Here is a 22,208-nt window from a genome sequence, read left to right on the forward strand (position 1 = left end):
TGGAGTCATATGATACAGGACTTCTACAATTAAACCCCTTGCTAAAGGTAACACTTTAGCAAAGATGAATCTCACAAATTTCATGAAAGCACTCCAAGAGGGAATGAAGGCCAATAGAGTCCCCAAAAACTTACATATGTACCCAAGGAGATAGCTTCAATGGTTCTCAATCTGACAAGGACATTCGATCGGTGAGTGTCTAGTCCTAAGGGCACACTATAATGGTAAGTGTACTTTTTGTGGACGTTATGGTCATAAGGCTTCACAGTGCCGCACACATTTGCAAACCCTTACTAATGCTTCTAGACCTCAATAATTGGCTTTATTGGCCCCATTACAGCCACGATCCATAATGCCTATGGCAACATCTCAACCCAATACTAATTAAACGACACAATAACCTATTTGCAAAAAGGGGGATTTACAATGCACAAAATGTGTTGTTACCTCCACCAAATTTGGGAGGTCAACCTCCACCCCCAAGGATCACACCATTAAATCAAATAGGTTTCGAGGAACCTTTTGAGTTTCTAGACTACAAGATTGACTTGGACAGTGCCTCACATGTCGTTGAGGACTCCACATAGTTTCATCTAGACTATTATGTAGTGGATGTCAGAGGGGGAGTCAAGCCAATTTACTAACTTGTTGCGTGATGGGCACGGGCCGAGACATTAATGCCACAATAACCTATTTGCAAAAAGGGGGATTTACAATGCACAAAATGTGTTGTTACCTCCACCAAATTTGGGAGGTCAACCTCCACCCCCAAGGATCACACCATTAAATCAAATAGGTTTTGAGGAACCTTTTGAGTTTCTAGACTACAAGATTGACTTGGACAGTGCCTCACATGTCGTTGAGGACTGATGTCAGAGGGGGAGTCAAGCCAATTTACTAACTTGTTGCGTGATGGGCACGGGCCGAGACATTAATGCCACAACAAGAAGAATGGCTCTTCAATGTTACCACTGTCAAGGTCCCCATCAAGTTTTGGAATTCCCACAATTTTCCTTGTCTTAACCAAGAAGTGCCCTCAATAATGCCGCCAGAGCTACTTGATCGCTCGCCATTGTGGCATAGATCATTGGATTAAGGACTAGCCCAACAAGATTGACCCCACGGGAACATGCAATTCGTGAAACTAGATCACACATGATAAAACTTGACTCTTATCCTGACCCTCAGAAGGAGGTTGAGAAACTCTACAAAATTAGTGATTCAAATACAAAAACATAAGAGGAACTTGAACCAAGACCCAAGAAAGTGATAGTCTCAAATACTATACACCCTAGTACCTTAACACCTACTACTGAGATTCGTAAACCTCTAAATGTGACCGAGAGTCACCATGGAAGAAACTGAGACCTCCACCTCTCATAGTTTGATCCTTGATTGGTTCAAGGGACAACTACCATACGAAAAAGCTGAGCCCATCTCAGAAATGGATTTTCCAATCTCACCTCGGCACCTAGTTATGGAAAGGAGGTCATGAACGCACCACTAAATATCCCCAACTTGTTAGACTTTATGGCCTCACAAACTAGTACAACTATAACCACCCGATTGAGTGGATATCCTGAATTTTTTAAGGAGATGAGATCTCTCCTTAATGGGGAACTCAATGTTAGATTACCACCATTTGTTGACATGCATAAGACATGTTCCCAATATACAATGGAGACACCTTGAGTTGTACACGAATCAATAGTCCCAGTTGGAAGAAGAAAATACCAAATTTGGTTAAAATTCCACTTAACCAACTGGGACAATATTTTGAAGGTGATGAGTCTAACGCACTGAAAAGATGCAGGGGAGAAGAGAGCTTGAGCTCTTGCAAGCACACACACACTCACAAAACCCTAATAGAGAACACACAAGGTGAGAGGCTGAAAATCTTCTTCTTCTTCACTCAACACTCTAACACACCATATACAAAGTAGGAGTACACACATATGAAAAAGGTACTCAACCAAATACACACTAGGGTTCTCTATAGTGTGAACCCAACTAAATGAGCTGGCGCTATAACTATGCCAGTCTCTAGAATGGCTGTCACATAGCCTATCATCCCACTGGCCGCATATCACCCATGATCTCACCAACCATGCCAGTGGTGTAAGTGTGGGGCCTATCCCCCAGGCGGGTCATCAGCGTCCACCGCCTCACTAGATGAGCTCGATATCACCAAATACACACTAGGGTTCTCTATACTGTGAACCCAACTAAATGAGCTGGCACTATAACTATGTCAGTCTCTAGAATGGATGTCACACAGCCTGTCATCCCACTGGCTGCATATCACCCATGATCTCACCAACCATGCCAATGGTGTAAGTGTGGGGCCTATCCCCCAGGCGGGTCATCAGTGTCCACCGCCTCATACCTCACTAGATGAGCTCGATATCTCAACACTCCCCCTCGAGCTCAACTCCATCCCAATGTACACCAAGCGAAGCCTTGAATCTGCGGAGCTTCTCTGTACCCAATGCTTTGGTGAAGATGTCAGCTACCTGATCCTGTGTGGTGCTGACATAAACAAGGTCGAGGTCTCCTGCGAAGACCTTCTCTCTGACAAAATGGTAGTGGACCTCTATATGCTTCATGAAAATTACACATGAAAAACCGCCCTAGTTTTTCATGCCTAAAAAATCTTGAACATTGCATATGTTACCAACTTCATCTCCTCATGGACATAACTTGCATTACTAATATGAATCACATTTATAAAAAATACTTATTTTTTTGTCATGAATATCTCAAATATTCATGACCACAAAAAACTAGCCTAGTTTTTCACGTCAAAAAATTTCTTTAGAACTAACTTGTTACCTACTAGTGATTTCATACTCTAATGACTAATTGAATCATCCTAACTTCTTTTTATCATCAAATACTTACATTTTTAAAATGTAAATATATCGTCCGTCGTAAAAAACTAAATTGGTTTTTCACGTCACTCAAAGTTCTTTTGCAAATGTTTCATAGGCACTTAATTTGAAGACCATATGTATCATTGAATTTTTCTAACTTGATTTTACTCAAAAAGAAGCTGAAGGGAGGGACAAGACCATGAACTTGAATATGAAAAAGATTGAGAAGTGCAATCCAATTATCATGGGAATTCCTCTTTTACCATAAATTAAATCTATCTAAAATTCTTCTTAAAAATTGGGATAATGAAGTTCTAAATATGGGTAATAAGTGACAAGAATGAGGTGGCTAAAAGCCATAAATATGGGTGAAGGACATGTGTCGATAGGCTATTGGCCATACTTTTTCATGCATGAACAAATTATTTAGGACCATGAAAAAATTTAAATTTTCACAGTGTGGATTTTGAGATCTTCACATTAAAAAAAGTTTATTATTTTATCATTTTGACCATGTCTAGGCTCTCCCCGAACCTTCTAAAACTTGGTTGTTACCTCAAATGATAGATTTGATGTATTTTTTTGGGCATGAAAAACTCAAGATATTCACAATCGTGAATATCTATTGGTTTTTCACATCATCAATGACCAAGCCTAGCACTCATAGAGTGATGATACATCTAAACAAACATGCCATAATACTGCTGATCAAAGGCTCGCCTAGCTATCAAGATCCCATGATGTTCTAGAAAGATAGCATCTAATACATAAGCATATAAACCCTAAGATCTCTTTAAAGATGTCTATAAAGAACTAGTGAGAGACCACCTGCTAGTAGGGAAACCAAGCACGAAGGCATCCACTCTTGATATAGATGCTAACTAGTCTATCTTAGGAACATGAAGCATCAATCCTATAGAGGAATAAGTAATCCTTCTTAGAACCACAACAAGAATGGTTGTTGAGACACTAACTACTTCATTAGCTTTTGGCTTGGATAGATCACAAAACACAAACCTTGGTGTGTTAGGAATAGTTTGGAGACCCACTGTCCCCTCTGGCTAGCTACATCATGTAGTGTAGGGGGATTTAGGTTCAACATGACTACACATGCCACAACAAGCACTCTAGCCCCTAGGGCAGAGGAGGCCATCCAAGCTACCAGATGCATAACCATGGGAGCCATGAAGCATAGATCAGGGAGCATACATGCCACAATACAAATGAGCCTTGGATGGTTATCCTCCATAATATCCAAACTTGCCTCTAGAACAAGGGCAACACCTAGCATATACCATGCCTCTACCAACCTACCCATAACCATACTACCACCCATAGCCACTACCTCAACTACCACCTTCACTACTCTAACCATGGAAGATATCTTAAGGATTTCAGCCCAAATATGGAGGGGGTAGCAACATCGCTAGTAGCAACACCTATATAACCAAACCCTAGGCACCAAACTACTATCAAGCCCATGCAAATTATGAAATTAATGTCCAAGTTCAATGGGAAGAGAGACCATTGCACACCTGGAAGTGTTTGATCAGATGTGTGTCAGATGTAGAACAACCTAATGACCTTGTATGGGTAAGTTCCTTCGGGAAGAGAAATTAGGACAATGGTTTCAATCACTAAAACTAGAAGACAAAGCTAACTTCAACTCCCTAATGACTGCTTTCACAATTGGTTACTACCACTAGTGAACCTGATGGAGCCTAGTCGATCAAGTTTACCACATCAAAAATAGCAATAAAAAAATCCATTAGGGACAATATTAACAGAGTGAGATACCTTCACTCACGATGCTCAAACAGTGACAAGTTCTTTGACAAATAGTTAACTGGAAAATTCTTGAAAGGAATCCTCGATTCGACCTTACATAATGCCTTGTACTCGAAAAAGCATTAGAACTTTGAGGAATGTTGTAGAAGTGCCATAAACTTTGATAATAATTTCATGGGAACTTCTTCAAGGAACATCCCTAAAGGAGCCCCTCTTAAAGCATCCTTCAGCATAATATCTTCCAAGGTAAGTGTCAAAGGGAAAGAGCCACAATTGCCCTACTGCTCATGCAGTAAATGACTGAGCAATGGAAGGTCTGGGTAAGGAAAGATAATGTAGGCCAACCACATCTGTACACCAGGTCTAGTGTTCAAGATGTCATTCCAACCACACAAGCATGGAATGCCCCTATCTAAGACTAAGGCAAGGAGGTATTTGGCACACTTAATGCATGAGGATGGGAAACCATAACACTATACATTGCTACAAAAAGTAACCTTAGAGTACACAATTGATGGTCGCACCAGCTCCACTCGGCCAACATGTGGCCTTACTAAATGTTGGCAAAACCATAACACTATACATTGCTACAAAAGTTATCGTAGAGTCCACAAGTGATGGTCACACACCAGCTCCACTCGGCCAACATATGGCCTTGCCAAATCCATGGCAAGACCCATGCTTGGCAATTCACCTCACCCGGGGCAATATGTGCCCTAAAAAGGAGTCCTGAGAGTCTCAGAACCACCCCTATCGCCTTTGCTATTACCATAACAACCACCCATTCCCCAAGTGACCCCCGTGAACCAACTAACCCTAATAGAGATTCCTGAGGACAAGGGAATAGTTGGAGATGCTAACTACCTAGAACCATTAGTAGAGGCTCAAAATCCCCCAAGTCAAATACTAAGCCACCACATTCAAGAGGGTGATAGTGTCTACCCACTTTATGCCACAATGTAATCAAAATAGGAGAAGGAACATCAATGCCCTAGGTTCTTGCATATGCCATTACAGTGCTACCACTACAAGGGACCCCACCACATGGTGGAGTGTCTCATATCAAGAAGGCTATGGCAAGAGACATTGATCAACCCCCCACAGCCATTATTGGTACCACTCTGCACAAGATGTGGCATTCAGACCACATATAAGGATTTCCCATTAAGAGGATCAAATATAGAAATAACCCATGAGCATAAGCCTTAATTTGCTAAGCATCATAGGGAGGGGTTGCTACAAACAGCTCCTCTCAATGTTGTGACTAGAATGGAGAATAGGAGGAGAGGCACCATTCACAAAGCCACCCAGGCTTTAGATTCTCATACTCAAAGGAAATGCAAAGGCAACCTGAGTCTTTCCAGCCGATGAAGTTTTAGAACATGCTAGAGTTATCCCTTAGACTAGAAGACATAGAACCAAGAAGATAGGACAAGGGGAGGACCACTTGACAGTTTAAGAGGGATCAGGTGGACACACTTTCCAACATCTCTTCAAAGAAAAATTAAACCCCAACCCCCATTAGAGACCTAGAGGAGGTATTCATGGACCCTAGCAACCTACCAAATAAGCTAGCAGAGTATCCCAATCCTATTGAGGAAAAATGCAAACTCAAAGAAGCCCAAGAACTAGTAAGACCATGCCAAGCTCAAATGGACACTGAACCTCTTATGGTCCCCACCATTAGAGAGGGCACTAATGCCAAAACTAGTTTCACCGTAACATACTTGGAAAGGTGCTAGAGGCATGTCCATTATCGATGAACCGCATGCCTACGGTTATGATCAATGGAGATCTTGAAGAACCTCGCCAAAAAGGATAATTACAAATTGGTTAGCACATCTAAATGTGAGTTACAAGTCATTGTTCAAGTTATACAAATTTTGTGCTTGTTTGAGGCTTGTTTGTGTGAGGAAAAAAAACCATACATTAAGTATGATGGGGAGTTGGCACAGTCTCCCCCAAAATTTTATGAACATAAGGGAGTGTGTCCTTTCCTGTTTCCCAAATAACACTCTTAGTATCGAAAGTGCACAGATACATCTTCAGTGTTGAATGTGGCCATTAGTTTGTTCGAATATAAAAGAGGGAAATATAGGAATACCTTTGTCAGTCTACAATATTGAAGTTGAAGATGCGACGAGTCTCATGTGATATTGTTTCATGATCATTGGCTGATCAATGTAGAGTTATAACTGCTATCGGTGCACACGAGTGATCTTCAACCGCGTAACCAAAGCCACAATCTACAAAAAAAACATCCAAATCAAGAATAAAATTTAGATGTATTGCAAAGCTTCTCCTGCAAGTGGCTATCGAGATAGCTTGATCAAATACCTAAGCCTAAAGAGGGCATGCTTGAGGAGCTTTTTTCTCAAGATGTTGTCTCTTGGAGTGCACTTATTGCAAGATATGTACAACATCGCCAAGTGTGGTGATTTGGCAAGAGCATCACACTTAGCATACATATCAAGCACACTCCTGCTGCCAAGCACCATATCATTTCCAAACAAGCCTTGTCTAGCAATCTTATCATGAATTTGTTTCTCTTTGTCAGCTGCTCTTCTGTTGTCTCACAGGCTTTCTTGATGCAAGAAAATGTCATTGTATCCAGAGAGTGGCCCTCATGCTACATATGTTCAAAACAATTTAGCGCATCCTGACCATGCCCCTTCTGAGCATACCCTGCAATATTAGAATTTGTGTTCGGGCTTTGTAAACTTTTTCCTACTCCTTTGCGGATGTTAAATGAACTTAGGCAGAAAATAGAACGTATGTACCTAAGCGCTACCTCCTCATCATGAACTCATGCAACAAAGCCGACTTTCCTGAGTCTTTAGGGCCGTTGAGGAGGAGTATACCCCATAGGTCATATGACTAAAGGAATATCTTGAACGGCATCCAAGCTTGATAATTGTGTTTTTCAAGCTTTTCAATAGTATTGATTTGTACTTCTTCCATGATGATGAGGATTTAGTGTGTCAATGAAAAGGGATTTAGAAATGTTCAAAGGTTAGAGAAGCTTAGATGAGAGAGGTTTGATGAGGATAGATGAAAATATCAATTCAAACAACCACAGATAGCCTTCATTGTAGCCTTACCTAGTGATTATATAGAAAGTAATGCCTTGGCTGCCCATCTCTTGTGATCTCTTATGGTGGCGCGCTTGCTTGATGGGTTCACCCTATCAGTCTCCATAACTTGACCTCTTCAATGCTTACCTGAAGCTCTACTTCACCAAGGCTGGATATTGCTGTGTGCACATAGGAGAAATGCTTACCTCAAGCTCTTCTTCACTAAGACTGGCTTGCCACCTGGTTGAGGATAGATCCCAAGCTCCTCCCCTTGTCTTTTCTGCCCCTTTTGGTAGAGCCCACTTCCGGGTCGGATTTTTGAGGGTTTCCGGGAATTTTTTCCGGTGCATGTACTTGTGTTTACACTTGCCTTCACACACATGCACGCCACATTACAGTGCATGTAGGCACTTACACTTAGAATTTTTCTCTAAGTGTGGACCTCGTCCTCATGTAAAAATGAGGGTGTGGAAGAACATGCATGTGTAAGGCAAGTGTAATCATTGGATGTGTTAGCGTAATGGGGTGTACAAATTGGGTTTTAAACCTACGACCACTCACTTGCTGCGCTTGGGCCCCCCGCTCAAGGGGGGGGCGGGGGGCTTGCTTTTTATCCTCAGCCTCGCCACCTCAAGCTCTACTTCCCGAGATTTGCTACTGCCCTGTTGTGCGCAAGGGATATCTGTTTATACTCTAATTGTAAGAAGAGGAAAAAAAAATTGTTGACGGACCACGAACCATCTCAATTGGATGTTACGCAATGACAAACGACGGACTCCGTCGGATGTTGTGCGATAGACTTCTTCCGTCAGTGGCCTTTGTGCCTGCAACCTTCTTCCGTCAGTGGCCTAAGTGCCTGCAACCCAAGGGTTCTTCACTACTTTTGTCAGTGGCCTAAGTGCCTGTAGCACAAGGCTTCTTCACTGCAGCTTCCATTGATGCTCTAAGCGCCTGCGGCACTCTTCACTACTTCCGTATAGGCAGCTGCTGTTGTTGGCCTAAGAGTGCCTGTAGCACAAGGCTTCTTCACTACTTTCGTCGATGCCCTGAGCGCCTGCAGCACTCTTCACTACTTACGTGTGGCTGCTCTGCTGTTGTTTTCTTCACTGCTCCAAAGAAATGCATACGGGCTATTGTTAGCACTCATGTCACGCTCATGACGTTTAGAAGAAAACCATGCATGACATGCGATGCGCATGATATGATGGCTATTGCAATAATGAAGAGAAGAGGCGATAGGTTCCAGCATTGCATTGCATTGCTCTCTAACATAGGTGCATGGGCTATAGAAAAAAATATAACTAAAAAACACAACGCAGAGTGTTACGGAAGCTTATAAAACATGGAGGGTAGCATCAAAAAATCGCAACTCCGCATAGGATAAGGAAAAAGCATAGATGTGAGAGCGGGGCAGTAAAAAAATACAGAGAGGTATGATGATGGTGGGTTCACTCATGCTCTGATACCATGTAGGTGAACATGGTTCTAGCCATGAGAGAGTGTGAATGGAAGGAGAGATGAAGAGATCAAGCTATGGTGACTTAGTGCATAGACATGGATGGGTGGAAGAGAGAGAGAGAGAGAGATCTGTACAATACAACAATGATTCATTATGATAGTACTTCTACCATGTACAATGATTTAGATAGGCACCAAGGCCTTATCTTTGATCTTTTAATATAACTAGTTGGGAACCAGTGCGAAGCACGTCTTTTGAGGCTTTCAAAATCCAATTCTACCCAAACCTCCTCCTCCCTTTCCTGAACCTCCAAATTCTTGTCACGTGGCAGCTTTGTGAAACTCTTCCTTAAGATAATATACAGAAGAGAAGGGTGTTTACACATAAAGAGTTCCTACCACTAGACTCCCACCATGTACAATGCTTTATATAGGCACTAGTAGCTTTATCTTTAATCTCCTAATAAGAGTGTGCTTATACGTAAAATGTTCACACCAGACTCCAAAAATATCCAACACTCCAAAATTTATGCAAGTTCAAAATTCATGCAAATTTAGTCTCACATTTTTTGAAGAAAGATGCAACTTTCGTCTTGCATTTCAACCCTAAAAGAGGAAATCTTTGATAACCATTGTTATTATACATTCCCTTCATCTCATAATTATACATTCCCTTCATCTCATAATTATAAGGAATAACCATTGTTATTATACATTCCCTTCATCTCATAATTATAAGGAATAATTACTCACTCAACCAACCTCATGTTTGTAAACATTTGTGATGCTTGATCAAAAGAGTTAGTGTATTTATATGGCACCTATTCATCACATAAGTATCTTCATCGATGTGTATTCTCTATACTTAATTGGTAGCCAACACTTTTTCAAAAAAAAATTTGAGATGGATTTTCTTTTTTGTTTTTCGAAAGGAGGAACAGAGAGTCTTTGACCCCTTTGTGGAATCAAAGACTCCTTTGTGGAATGAGGGGGAGGGGTGGGCCGATATCGAACCCATGTCCTAGGAGACCATGGCTTGAGAGTTTCAGAAATGCCGAGATTAGATTCTAGAAGTGCTCTTTGGCATCTTGAGAGAGTTTGATTATTGATTAAACTTCACATCATATATACTTATAAAATAACTTCACATCATATATACTTGTACTTATAAAATGAATAATTAGTGTGTAATCCAACTGTCCATGTGGTGGCATCCCAACTCTCTCCCTCTCCCCCTCTCTCTCTCTCTCTTTCTCTTTCTCTCTCTCACACACACACATACCCATTCAATGGGCGCTCTCTCTTTCACACACACACACAGAACCCCTCTCGAAAGTAAGGAACTGGGTGTTAAATTAAACCCTCAGAATGAATATGAACCGGCAACGAACCGTTCTTGCCCCCCCAAAAAAAAAAAAAAAAACATCTACCACATTAAAACGATAAATTCCTGCAGATTGCTCAATCGCGTTTCTCATAAGAGTAAGCATGAAATTGGGGAAGCTGAAAATTGAAACTGGGTTTTCATAGGATTACGTTAATTCCGACTAAACTTCAGTATGTTTGTTAATCTTTTTTAAAACAAAACCAGATATGTTACCACAGAGGCGAATGCTTTATTGAAATAAAAAATGTGAGATTAAAGCCGGAATGGCCAAAATCAAGTCTCAACAAAACCTTCGTAGGGGCAATAACATAAGCAATGGTTAATGATAAGTGTACGGATGTATCGGGAAAACAATAATCATGAGTAGTCTTATTAAGCTTGCTATATTTAGCATTAAGCTTGCTCTATCCTCCGTGGGACAAACATAATAAGGCAGACCCCCACTATGATAACAACACTTCCAATGCAATCCCAAAGGTCAGGGGCCAATCCATCAAGGGCCCAACCCCATAGGAAAGAGAGAGAAATGAAAAGGCCACCATAGACCGCATAAGTACGAGAGAATTCTTGCTTTTGGAGAGTTGGGAGTATCCCTGAGGCCAATACCACAATGGCTCCCAACACAAACATGGACCAATGCCACCCTCCTCTCTTCCACTTCCATATGCACCACCCTCCTCCCACTTCACAAACACCCGCCGCCACAAGGATGAATATGCTCATCACAGCATCAATTGGCCTCTCAAATATCGTCATCTTATCTACCGAGCTCTCAAAGAGAGAGCAAGACTTCCTATTATTTGTGCAGTCTCTTGTGTATAGGCTATAGTCCTCTTAATTTTGTGTGTTTCCTTCTACAAAATATGGAGCCTTTTATTGGCATGCTTTACTTATGAAAGAAGTCCCTTGGAAAAAATCATTGTGGGTGTTGGCTACTAGAAGTCTATGTAAATCCTATGATCCCTCCTTATAATATGTACCATCCATAAGAGAAGAGTAGTTATGCCGCAAATAAGGGGACCTTTTTGAACATGTTCCATGTCAAGCTTTTAAGAGGACCTTTCTCCACACAATTGCCAAGAGCCCAACTTTTTTTTAAGTCATTTTCATCTCCATATCAAAACTACTCCCTATCATAAAGAAGGATTTGTAGGTTAAAGAAAGTCATGTAATATTCTCTACATCGATACTTTGTTAAAACCTTAATTGAAAACTTTCTATTGGACTTTTTTTTAGCTTAGACAAATCATTAGTATGTAAGTACGTTTTTCAAGGCATGACCTTGAATTTTCAATTTAGTGTATTTATATAGAGGACAAAGTCTTTAGTATGTAAGTATATTGTTCAAGGTATGACCTTGAATTTCCAATTTAGTGTATTTATATAGAGGACAAAGTATTTAGTGTAAAGAGGACAAAGTATTACATGCTTTCACAAACAACGACGCATATATTAAGCACAACCTCGAGAGCGCTGGAAAGTTCAAGCTCAACACTTTTGAGGTAAGAATTGAAGAGATTCATATATGAGATCATAAATGCTTAAGTGGGACTACGTTCTATCACCATATTTAAGCTTGAAGGATATGTTTTTCATAAAATCATGTATTGTAGATTATTTACCTAAATCCTCAACCCCTAGCCTCTAGGAAATTGTTTCCCTACTCTAGTTATCTTCTAGGGAATTTTTTCCCTACTCTTGATATACTACAAAAAAAACTCATGAAGTCATTTCGAATAGCATATGAAAGACACCATGTTATGTGGTGATGATTCATTAGAGTTTGAAAAATCATTTTGGTAGTTCTCTTTTAATACCCATGCTCATGCTTTGGTGAGTAGGTGCCTTTGGTTGTCATCAAAATATGCCTTGTGACACATATCTTATTCACATCCCAACTTTACAGCGTGCTGACTTTGAAATAAAGTTATGTTGTTCTCTTTTGTTCTTTAAAATCATAGTATGAGGACACCTTTACCTTCATGGCATGTCATTTTGGTTTGAACTCTTAATCATATGTGGAGCATATGTTCAAGTTTCCCTTACCTTTCTTCCTTCAATCAAAGAGTTTGGTAGTAACCTACTAACATGCACACCCTTCCACTTTAATTTGACGATGTGTCAGTTATCATCATTTCATCACCTACATTATAGAACTTAAATGTGTGTGCATCTCATGATTTGTCACTGTCTCAAAATATAGTCCTTATTCACATTTCATGAAGCTATGGCATATACTTATGGGTGGTAATCATCCATCTCTAGTTTTTATAATGGATTTGGAATTCTCTTGAAATAAAGTCCGTATTCACATTACCATGAAGCTGTGACATGTACTAATGGGTTGTCAAAGCTCACTTAGGTATACGTTGGCATTTTACAAATAATTGAAATCATAGATTGTGATATCCATGTACTTATAGGTGGCCATAACTCACTTGGGTACACATTGACATTACAAATAATGTGGTTTTTTTTTTAGACAATGCTAATGGAGAAGTATTATTTCATAAAAATCATTGTCATCTATTAGATCTGATCACACATACCTGGCTTCCACTATTTCTTACACATAATATTTGTCATGCATTCTTAAGCCCCCCATATCCACTTTCACCCATTCATTTCCACCATGACCTGGATTCTATTTTGAGGATCATCTTTTGTAAAGGACTTAATGTAGGATTGATAGTCCCCATATCCCCGTGGGTTTGCACACATTAAGGATATAACCTCCAATTCGGTGCCTTAAATGTACAAATATTCATGATGCACATGCAATGTATGATTTCCATGCAGCTATGTCATTCTTTCAAAGATGAATCCTATAAAGATGGGGTTATAATAATCATCTCATGAGATGCAAGTTCTATAACCATATACAACATATCCATGCATGAGATACTTGTTTATAATGGGATGTCTCGATGGTTGGTCCACATCAGATAGACTTTCCAACTTCCCACATGAGATTAGTTGATGAGGTCTCTTACTCTTATGGCTTCACCATACTACCACCACCTATTCAATCAACTCATGCATACCTTGCTTTCACTATTTCTTACACATCATTTATATGCATTATAAGTCTTTCAAGTTTTGAAAACTCTTCTCCCAACCCACTCTCTAGCATACAATATTCTTCAACAATGGTAGCTATTAACCTTAGCTTATTAGAGTTCCTTGAAAAGCTAGGGCTTGCAGAAGGAAATATGAGCTCCTATCGATCTTCTGTGGAAGAATCAACGTGCAAAAACTCTAATGTTGCACACCGATTCATTCCACAAGATCATAGAGAACATGGAGGCCATTTTCAAACCCTACAATATAACACTGGATGATACTAATAGGTAGTGGATTCCTATAAACTATATAAGCTATCTTTTTATGCATAGCAAGGCATTCTGCAAGCACTTGGCAATCGTTCTAGGAGTAATTGTCTGGTACAAAATGCCAAACACTCACCAATTGATGACAATGAAGTGATGAACCTCGGGATTGGAAATGTGGGAACAAGCATTTTGTCATGGGACACCTAGGCAGCCTCTCACCTTCGGCGCTGTGACAAGTGGTTGATGCCCACTACACATTCCATGCAACCAAAGAGCTTTTGAAGTGCAAAGCCCTCAGCAAAAGCCTGCATGAAGAAGGCATCACCAAGAATTTTGACAAGGCATTGTTGAAAAGATGCAGGGAGGAAGAGAGCTTGAGCTCTTGCAAGCAAACATACTCACACAAACCCTAGAAGAGAACACACAAGATGAGAGGCTGAAAAATTATTCTTCTTATTCTTCTCAACAAAATGGTTCTACCAAAATATAAGGGAAATACATCATAAGTACTAAATTACTATGTATATGCGGTCCATAATGTGAACATGCTAAAATGAGTGAGTTGGCAAGATAAGTATGCCATAACTCAATGGTGGACTAGTAGCTGGTGTAGTCCAACTGTAGAATCACTGGAAAAGATCTATCATGTCAGCATCCTACCAAACACGCCAATGATGTAAGTGGAGGAAATGGTCACCCAGGCATATCATAAGTGTCAACTCGTGTTGAGCTTGACATCTCAAAACTCCCCCTCAATCTCAACTCCATCTCTAGGACTCCAAGGATAGTTCAAAATTTGCAATTCTCTGCTCCCAGGGCTTTCATGAAAATGTTAGCTATCCGCTCCTCTATGCTAACATACATGAGATCAATATCGCCTGCTAAGAGCCTCTCTCTGATGAAGTGACAATGGAACTCTATGTGTGCACATGAAAAATCAGGTTCCTCACCAAGTGTATACTACTAAGGTTGTCACAATAGCTTATGCAACCAAGCTACCTCACATGCTGCCATTAAAGCACCCCTATACTCTGCCTCTGTACTCGACGACTTGCTGCTCCATGTCATAGCACCACTCCCAAAAGAGAACATAAAACCACTGGTAGATCTCCTGTCTATGATACTACCAACCCAATCTACATCGGTGTATCCAAACACCTGTAACTCTATATCATTCTCATAAAAGAGACCATAGTCTACTATAAACTTCACGCCTCATCTGGCACATGCACATATGCAATACATCCAAAAACTTTCAAATAAGACAATTCAAGATTCTTGCCAGTAAATTTCTCCTCTCGTGTTACATCATGTATGGCTGCAGTAGGAATGTTCTCTTGAGTCTGAATAGACATCTTGAATGCCTTGTATTGTGGCCCGAGACCATGTAGACATACTTCCACCTTATCAACAACAGAAACACCAAAAGATGCAAGGGATTCCATAATGCCCTTGATCTTCAAGGCATAATCATTCACAGACCTATTTTTCTTCTCCACACTATGAAGCTCATTCTTTAACTGATTTCGTGCCCTTGTGTTAGTTTCATAAAGCTTCACCAAGGTGTCCCATGCCTCCTTGGGTGAGTTAGCATCCTATATATGCCCAATCATAGTGTATTGTATGCTAATAGAAAGCCAATACATGATTGTCCTTGCTCCTTGTATTCTTTTACATTTGTAGCAGTTGGATTATCACTCTTCTAATAAGGACACAGCCTATAAGATATTTGGCCAAGGCCATCAACAAGAGACTTCACCCTTTTCTCCCAAACTTGATCCATGACACTGAGACCCGGCTTTGTTCAAGATTGGAGCTTTCTCAACAACATCTTTACCTTATGGGAGGCGATAGCTTCGGCCAGGATGCGACAGTAATCTCTGGTATCTCTGGTGCCTCCTCATGTTCACCTTGAATATAGTCCCAATAGTCTTTTCCCATCATGAAATTTATTAATCTAAACCTCCAAGTATGGAAGTTGTTCTTGTCAAGCTTCTCTACAACAATCTGGTTAATTCCATCATTCGACATCTTGTCTACAACACAAACTCACCAAAAACAGCACTCTTGTTTGACTTGCATAAACTGTTGTATTCTTCGTAAGGTATTATACTGCATAACCTATTGTATTCTTCGTAAGGTATTATACTGCACCCAAACTGTCACAACCTGTGACCTCAATTTGCACACATACTTTCTAGCGAAGATATGTCGGTGCCAACTACCAAACCCGCTCTAGTGATGTAAATGTCGAACGGTCATGCAAGCACCTCGTGAGTGTCAACTCATGTTGAGCTTGACACCTCAACAAACCAGTGACCTCAATTCGCATACATACACCCAATAGCACCTATAAGACCCCTTTGCAGTACACACAGTGGCTGCACAACCGATTTCCCTTCTTGTAGTTCCAAAAATAGAATTCTACAAAGAATCAAAACTTACTCGCAGCGTGCGTGAACGCGTACGAATTGAAAAACAGAGATCAAGACGCACCTGAAACACGTTTTTGCCTGTAAAAATTGAGTCCAAAGGATAGTATAGTTTCCTTGCAACCCCGCTCCCATGAAGACATCTCCTCAATCGGAATTTGTTTGCGGGTGCCTCCCAAGAGCTCCCGAGAAGGGTGTAGTAGCCAATACAAAGGGGGAAGAATAGTTGAAGCTCTTACCCTCGTACCGCTTCCTATGCTTCTCTTGCTTGCCGCTCAGTTTCTTAGCATGAACCAAGCTCTGATACCATGAAAAGACGCATGTACGAAGAGAGCTTGAGCTCTTGCAAGCACACACACTCACACAAACCCTAGAAGAGAACACACAAAATTTGTTGTTCTTCTTCTTCTCAACAAAAGGGTTCTACCAAAAGATAAGGGAAATAAAGCATAATTACTAAAGTACTATGTACATGCAGTACACACTGAGTAAGTGAGATGGCAAGATAAGTATGCCATAACTCAATTGGTGGACTAGTAGTAGTAGGGTGTAGTCTAGCTGTAGAATCGCTAGCGAAGATCTATCATGTCAACATCCTACCAAACATGCAAGTTTGTAAGTGGCAGAAATGGTCACCCAAGCATATCATAAGTGTCAACTTGTGTGAAGCTTGATGTCTCAACAATTGTTAGTACTTCGAAGCACGGCCCTATTTTGTTTTTGCAGCAACTATCCATGGAGACTCCTATCGAGATGTGATTTCTCTTTGTCTCTACTAGAAACTCGAACCCATAGGTAATAACAAACACTCTCCCTTAGAACACACTACAGGGTCATAGTAGCCGCACAAGTAAAATTAAAGCCTAATTGGAAGACCAAAAAATTTGTAATCAATTTGACGAATAATATGAGTTTCTTTTTGAAAACTATGTTTTTGTGTGAACATTAAGTAATTTTGAATGTGTGAACTTTAAGTGATGTGGTAAACTATGTCAAAACACATCCTTTACATATGTTGCACCATGTACACCCCTTCCAATGTCAAAACATATCCTTTACATACGAGAGAACACATCTCTTATGTATGTCAGAAGGTAATCATTACATATATTACACCATGTACAGATCCCTTATAATGTCAAAACATATCCGTTACATATGTCATGCCATGTATACATCCCTAGGTTCTACACATTTCCAGGCCCATGGAGTACCAAACAATGTAGCATACAATGCACCCAACAATTTCTAATGAAACAAAGGCCAGTTTGGCCCATTTTGAGCCCAAAAAGCACTAGGGAGGGTTGCAGGGGCCAGATTATGCAGCTAAGAGCTAGGTTAGTACGATGCAACTTTTGGTTGTTTAACCACAAGAGTGGTTGTCTGAGGCGGCCTAGTAGGTGTATCTGGCATTCCATGATTGATTGTCTGCAACCTGTATCTATCCTAAATACCTTAATCTTTAAAAAATGAATGCTTTATGTATGTATCCTAAATACCTGTATCTATCCTAAATGCCTTAATCTTTAAAAAATGAATGCTTTATGTAATGGTATTTTTGAAACACACAAAGCCTGAAGGCATTCTTCGAGAAAATTAAAAGTACAGATAGTATTCACAAGATATTAAAACCAAAATATTGATTCTTCTCTTAAAAAAGTGATTACAAAGTAGACCATGTCTGCATTACAACTAGAAAGACTATGTGGTACTAGGATTTCAAGACCTATTGGCACATAACCGCTTAGCTAACTGTAGATCCTTGGGCATTAGAATGACCCACCTGGCATGGATGTGGCACAAGACAGAGTCCTCAAATAGCCCTACCAAAATCATTTAGAGGCCTCCTGAAGAGCCATTATAGCATTTGCTAAGACTTTGTCATCTTCTAAACCTACCTTGTCCATGACCTCTTTTACTACTCTTGTGAAAGATACCTTTGGCATCAATAAATTTGTGAAGATACTTTACAGCGTGCTGACTTTGAAATAAAGTTATGTTTTTCTCTTTTGTTCTTTAAAATCATAGTATGAGGACACCTTTACCTTCATGGCAGGTCATTTTGGTTTGAACTCTTAATCATATGTGGAGCATATGTTCAAGTTTCCCTTACCTTTCTTCCTTCAATCAAAGAGTTTGGTAGTAACCTACTAACATGCACACCTTTCCACTTTAATTTGAGGATGTGTCATTTATCATCATTTCATCACCTACATTATAGAACCTAAATGTGTGTGCATCTTATGATTTGTCACTATCTCAAAATATAGTCCTTATTCACATTTCATGAAGCTATGGCATATACTTATGGGTGGTAATCATCCATCTCTAGTTTTTATAATGGATTTGGAATTCTCTTGAGATAAAGTCCGTATTCACATTACCATGAAGCTATGACATGTACTAATGGGTTGTCAAAGCTCACTTAGGTATACGTTGGCATTTTACAAATAATTGAAATCATAGATTGTGATATCCATGTACTTATAGGTGGCCATAACTTACTTGGGTGTACACATTGACATTACAAATAATGTGGGTTTTTTTTTAGACAACGCTGATGGAGAAGTATTATTTCATAAAGACCATTGTCATCTATTAGATCTGATCACACATACCTGGCTTCCACTATTTCTTACACATAATATTTGTCATGCATTCTTAAGCCCCCCATATCCACTTTCACCCATTCATTTCCACCATGACCTGGATTCTATTTTGAGGATCATCTTTTGTAAAGGACTTAATGTAGGATGGATAGTCCCCATATCCCCGTGGGTTTGCACACATTAAGGATATAACCTCCGATTGGGTGCCTTAAATGTACAAATATTCAAGATGCACATGTAATGTATGATTTCCATTGCACAGCTATGTCATTCTTTCAAAGATGAATCCTATAAAGATGGGGTTATAATAATCATCTCATGAGATGCAAGTTCTATAACCATATACAACATATCCATGCATGAGATACTTGTTTATAATGGGATGTCTCGATGGTTGGTCCACATCAGATAGACTTTCCAACTTCCCACATGAGATTAGTTGATGAGGTCTCTTACTCTTATGGCTTCACCATACTACCACCACCTATTCAATCAACTCATGCATACCTTGCTTTCACTATCTCTTACACATCATTTATATGCATTCTTGAGCCCCCCATATCCACTTTCACTCACATGTATTTCCACCTTGACATGGATTTAGTTTGTGAGGATCATCTATCTCACCACATTTTTTGCCGTAATCTTGTATTTTCCCGTCTCCACTCTCACATCATAGCTCTCTTCCATTCTCCACAGATCAACCCATGCGAGTTTCCTATCAATATTTGCTTTACCACCAAGCCTCTTATGAGCCCACAACCACAAGGCAAGTTCAATGCTGATAAATGCAAGAACATAAGGCAAGTTCAATGTTGATAAATGCAAGAACATAAGGAAAGTTCAATGTTAATAAATGCAAGAACATATGGCAAGTAGAATGTTAATAAATACAAGAACACAAGGCCTCATCTCTCCTACATAAGCGTGCAAGTGAATTTTTGGACATGAAATGAAGAGATTCTTTTATCACCTTATTCATCAATAAAAAGTGCATTTTTCTCCAAATGCGGGGCGGAGTTATACCAATGTTTTTAGTCTAGACAACCTACATGCCTCTCACATACTTAAACCATCTATGAAAGGGGTTCATAAGATTTCAAGAAGTTTTATCTCATCTCCTAGCCACCATTGGAAAGGTAGAATCCTTGATTTTCAAATCAAGGATGGCAAATGTCTTATGAAAGTTCAACATGTCGATCCACCATCACGACTGAAGTTGGAGCCAATACAGCGTACAAAATTTGGAGCAAACTGTAAGTACAAAAACTTGTTGGTTGATTGCATGCTTCCTTGAATTGTTATTGGTTGTTTGATGTTTTTTGTTTGGCTTTTGTATGTATGCTATAGATATTTTTCCCTCAAGTTGTGTTGAGTGGCAACCCCTAGAATTCTTGACAAGGTCTTTCAAAGCACTTCATGCAAACCTTGGAGAAATCTTAAATGCAGGAGAGAAAGCATCTATGATTGTCTTGACCAGTGAGGGGGTTTTCTTCTACAGTGCCTCTTAAATTGTCCCATCATCTTAACATGGCTACGGGAGACTTGAACCTCTCTCTCTTCCATCCCTAAATAGCCAAGAATGGCCTCTCCCCAATAACTTCACCATTGAAAGCTTTCTACGAAGGTTGCATGTCAATGTCCATGCCTCCATGAAGTGCACATATGGCTCACATAGAGCCAACCTGGCTTTGGTTCAGGCCACTTCATGTTTTTATTTTCATTTTTCTTAACTGTGGAGTGCATAGGACACCCACTGTGTGTTCACAAGGAGAGTGCCAATGAGTGGCACTTGATATGTTGCTTCCCAAAGATTGGGACACAAAGGTGGTTGAACATCAAGGGGACTTGAACATCAAGGGGACTTGATTAAATGTTCAATGTTCAAGGAGAAGACTATTGTGAGCTTTCACATAGGCAAGAAAAGTCCCAAAATCATATTCCCATATAGACAGTGGAAGAGTACTAAGAATGAGTGGGGGACCTTAGAGTCTAATTGTGAGATCCCCCTTCCCACCGCGCAACGGATTCGGGGTACTAGCAGCGGAAGTAGCACTTCTTGCGCGAGGCAGGGTCCCACACTCGGGGCCTCGTCCCCGGATATCCGGACAAAAGACTAATCCGTCGGTTTTTCCAAAACCAGACCCGGAAAAACTTCCCTTATCCGGAAAGCACGGGCGATTCCACCAGGATAACTTTATACTCTAACGTAGTCAATATCATTTCTGATCGAGCTGATCCAATTGCATCTATAAGATACATGGTCAGATTAAGGAAGAAACTTGCACTTGGATCATTGGGATCAACGCTTTTTTCCCCATTCAAGAGGCACAGCCGTTGATTCCTATCCATAGAACAGTTACTGTCCGGGATTTATTTTATCTATCGTAAAAACAAAAGTTTGAGTCTCGATTTACGGATCCATCAGTCCAGCCTAACCCCATCCGATCCCATGGGTTAGCCAACCGCCCAACCACTGTAGTGATGGGATCTAATTTGGAATTTGGTTAGGTTTTGTCCCGGGTACCAAGGAAAAGAGTTCCAAGGCCCCCTAGCCGGAATTTCATACAAACATAAAACTAGCCACACCACTTACACACCCAATATGAAAATTGCCTTTTTCTTAGCATCAGCTACTTTAAAACAATCCTTTAATGAAACCATAGTACCACTGATCACAATCTCCCAATTTATCCAGTTGATTCATAATTTCCCATCATTCCTTCATCAGAGTATCTATGGCATCATTGGCAACTAGAACGCTCACCACCTGTCCACACAGGGGCCGTTTCAATAGTTCCTAGCCCATAATACTCAACAATATAATCACTTATCAAGATGGACTCTCGTTGAAGATCAGCAAGATCAACCAACAGATCCATATAAAAGAGCCATGGACTCATCCGTTGAGGACCAGCAAGGTCAGTCAACCAGATCCATGCCCGGTTCCAGAAAACAACTCTTACTCCTTGTTCCAATATCTTCCTCGACGCACGCGTGGGTATCCTGGGCGACCCAGAGCCCGAGCACCGTATGGTCAACACCCTCTAGGATCCTTCGCAGGTGACCTAGCGCTTCACTCATAGGCCGCTTCCTTGGTCCCTCATCCACCGTACCGGAAGCTCACCATTTTAATCGAACCGAGGCTGGTCAAGACCTCGGCCGACCTTGCTACGCGAGACGTCCTCCATTGACTCTCCGTCAGCAGTTGCAACTTTATCAGTTAGGTCTCCACGACCTTAATCACAAGACGGT

Source organism: Cibotium barometz, chromosome 17 (assembly GCF_041138505.1).
Source record: "Cibotium barometz isolate CiBa-2024 chromosome 17, ASM4113850v1, whole genome shotgun sequence".
NCBI classification, from domain to species: Eukaryota; Viridiplantae; Streptophyta; class Polypodiopsida; order Cyatheales; family Cibotiaceae; genus Cibotium; species Cibotium barometz.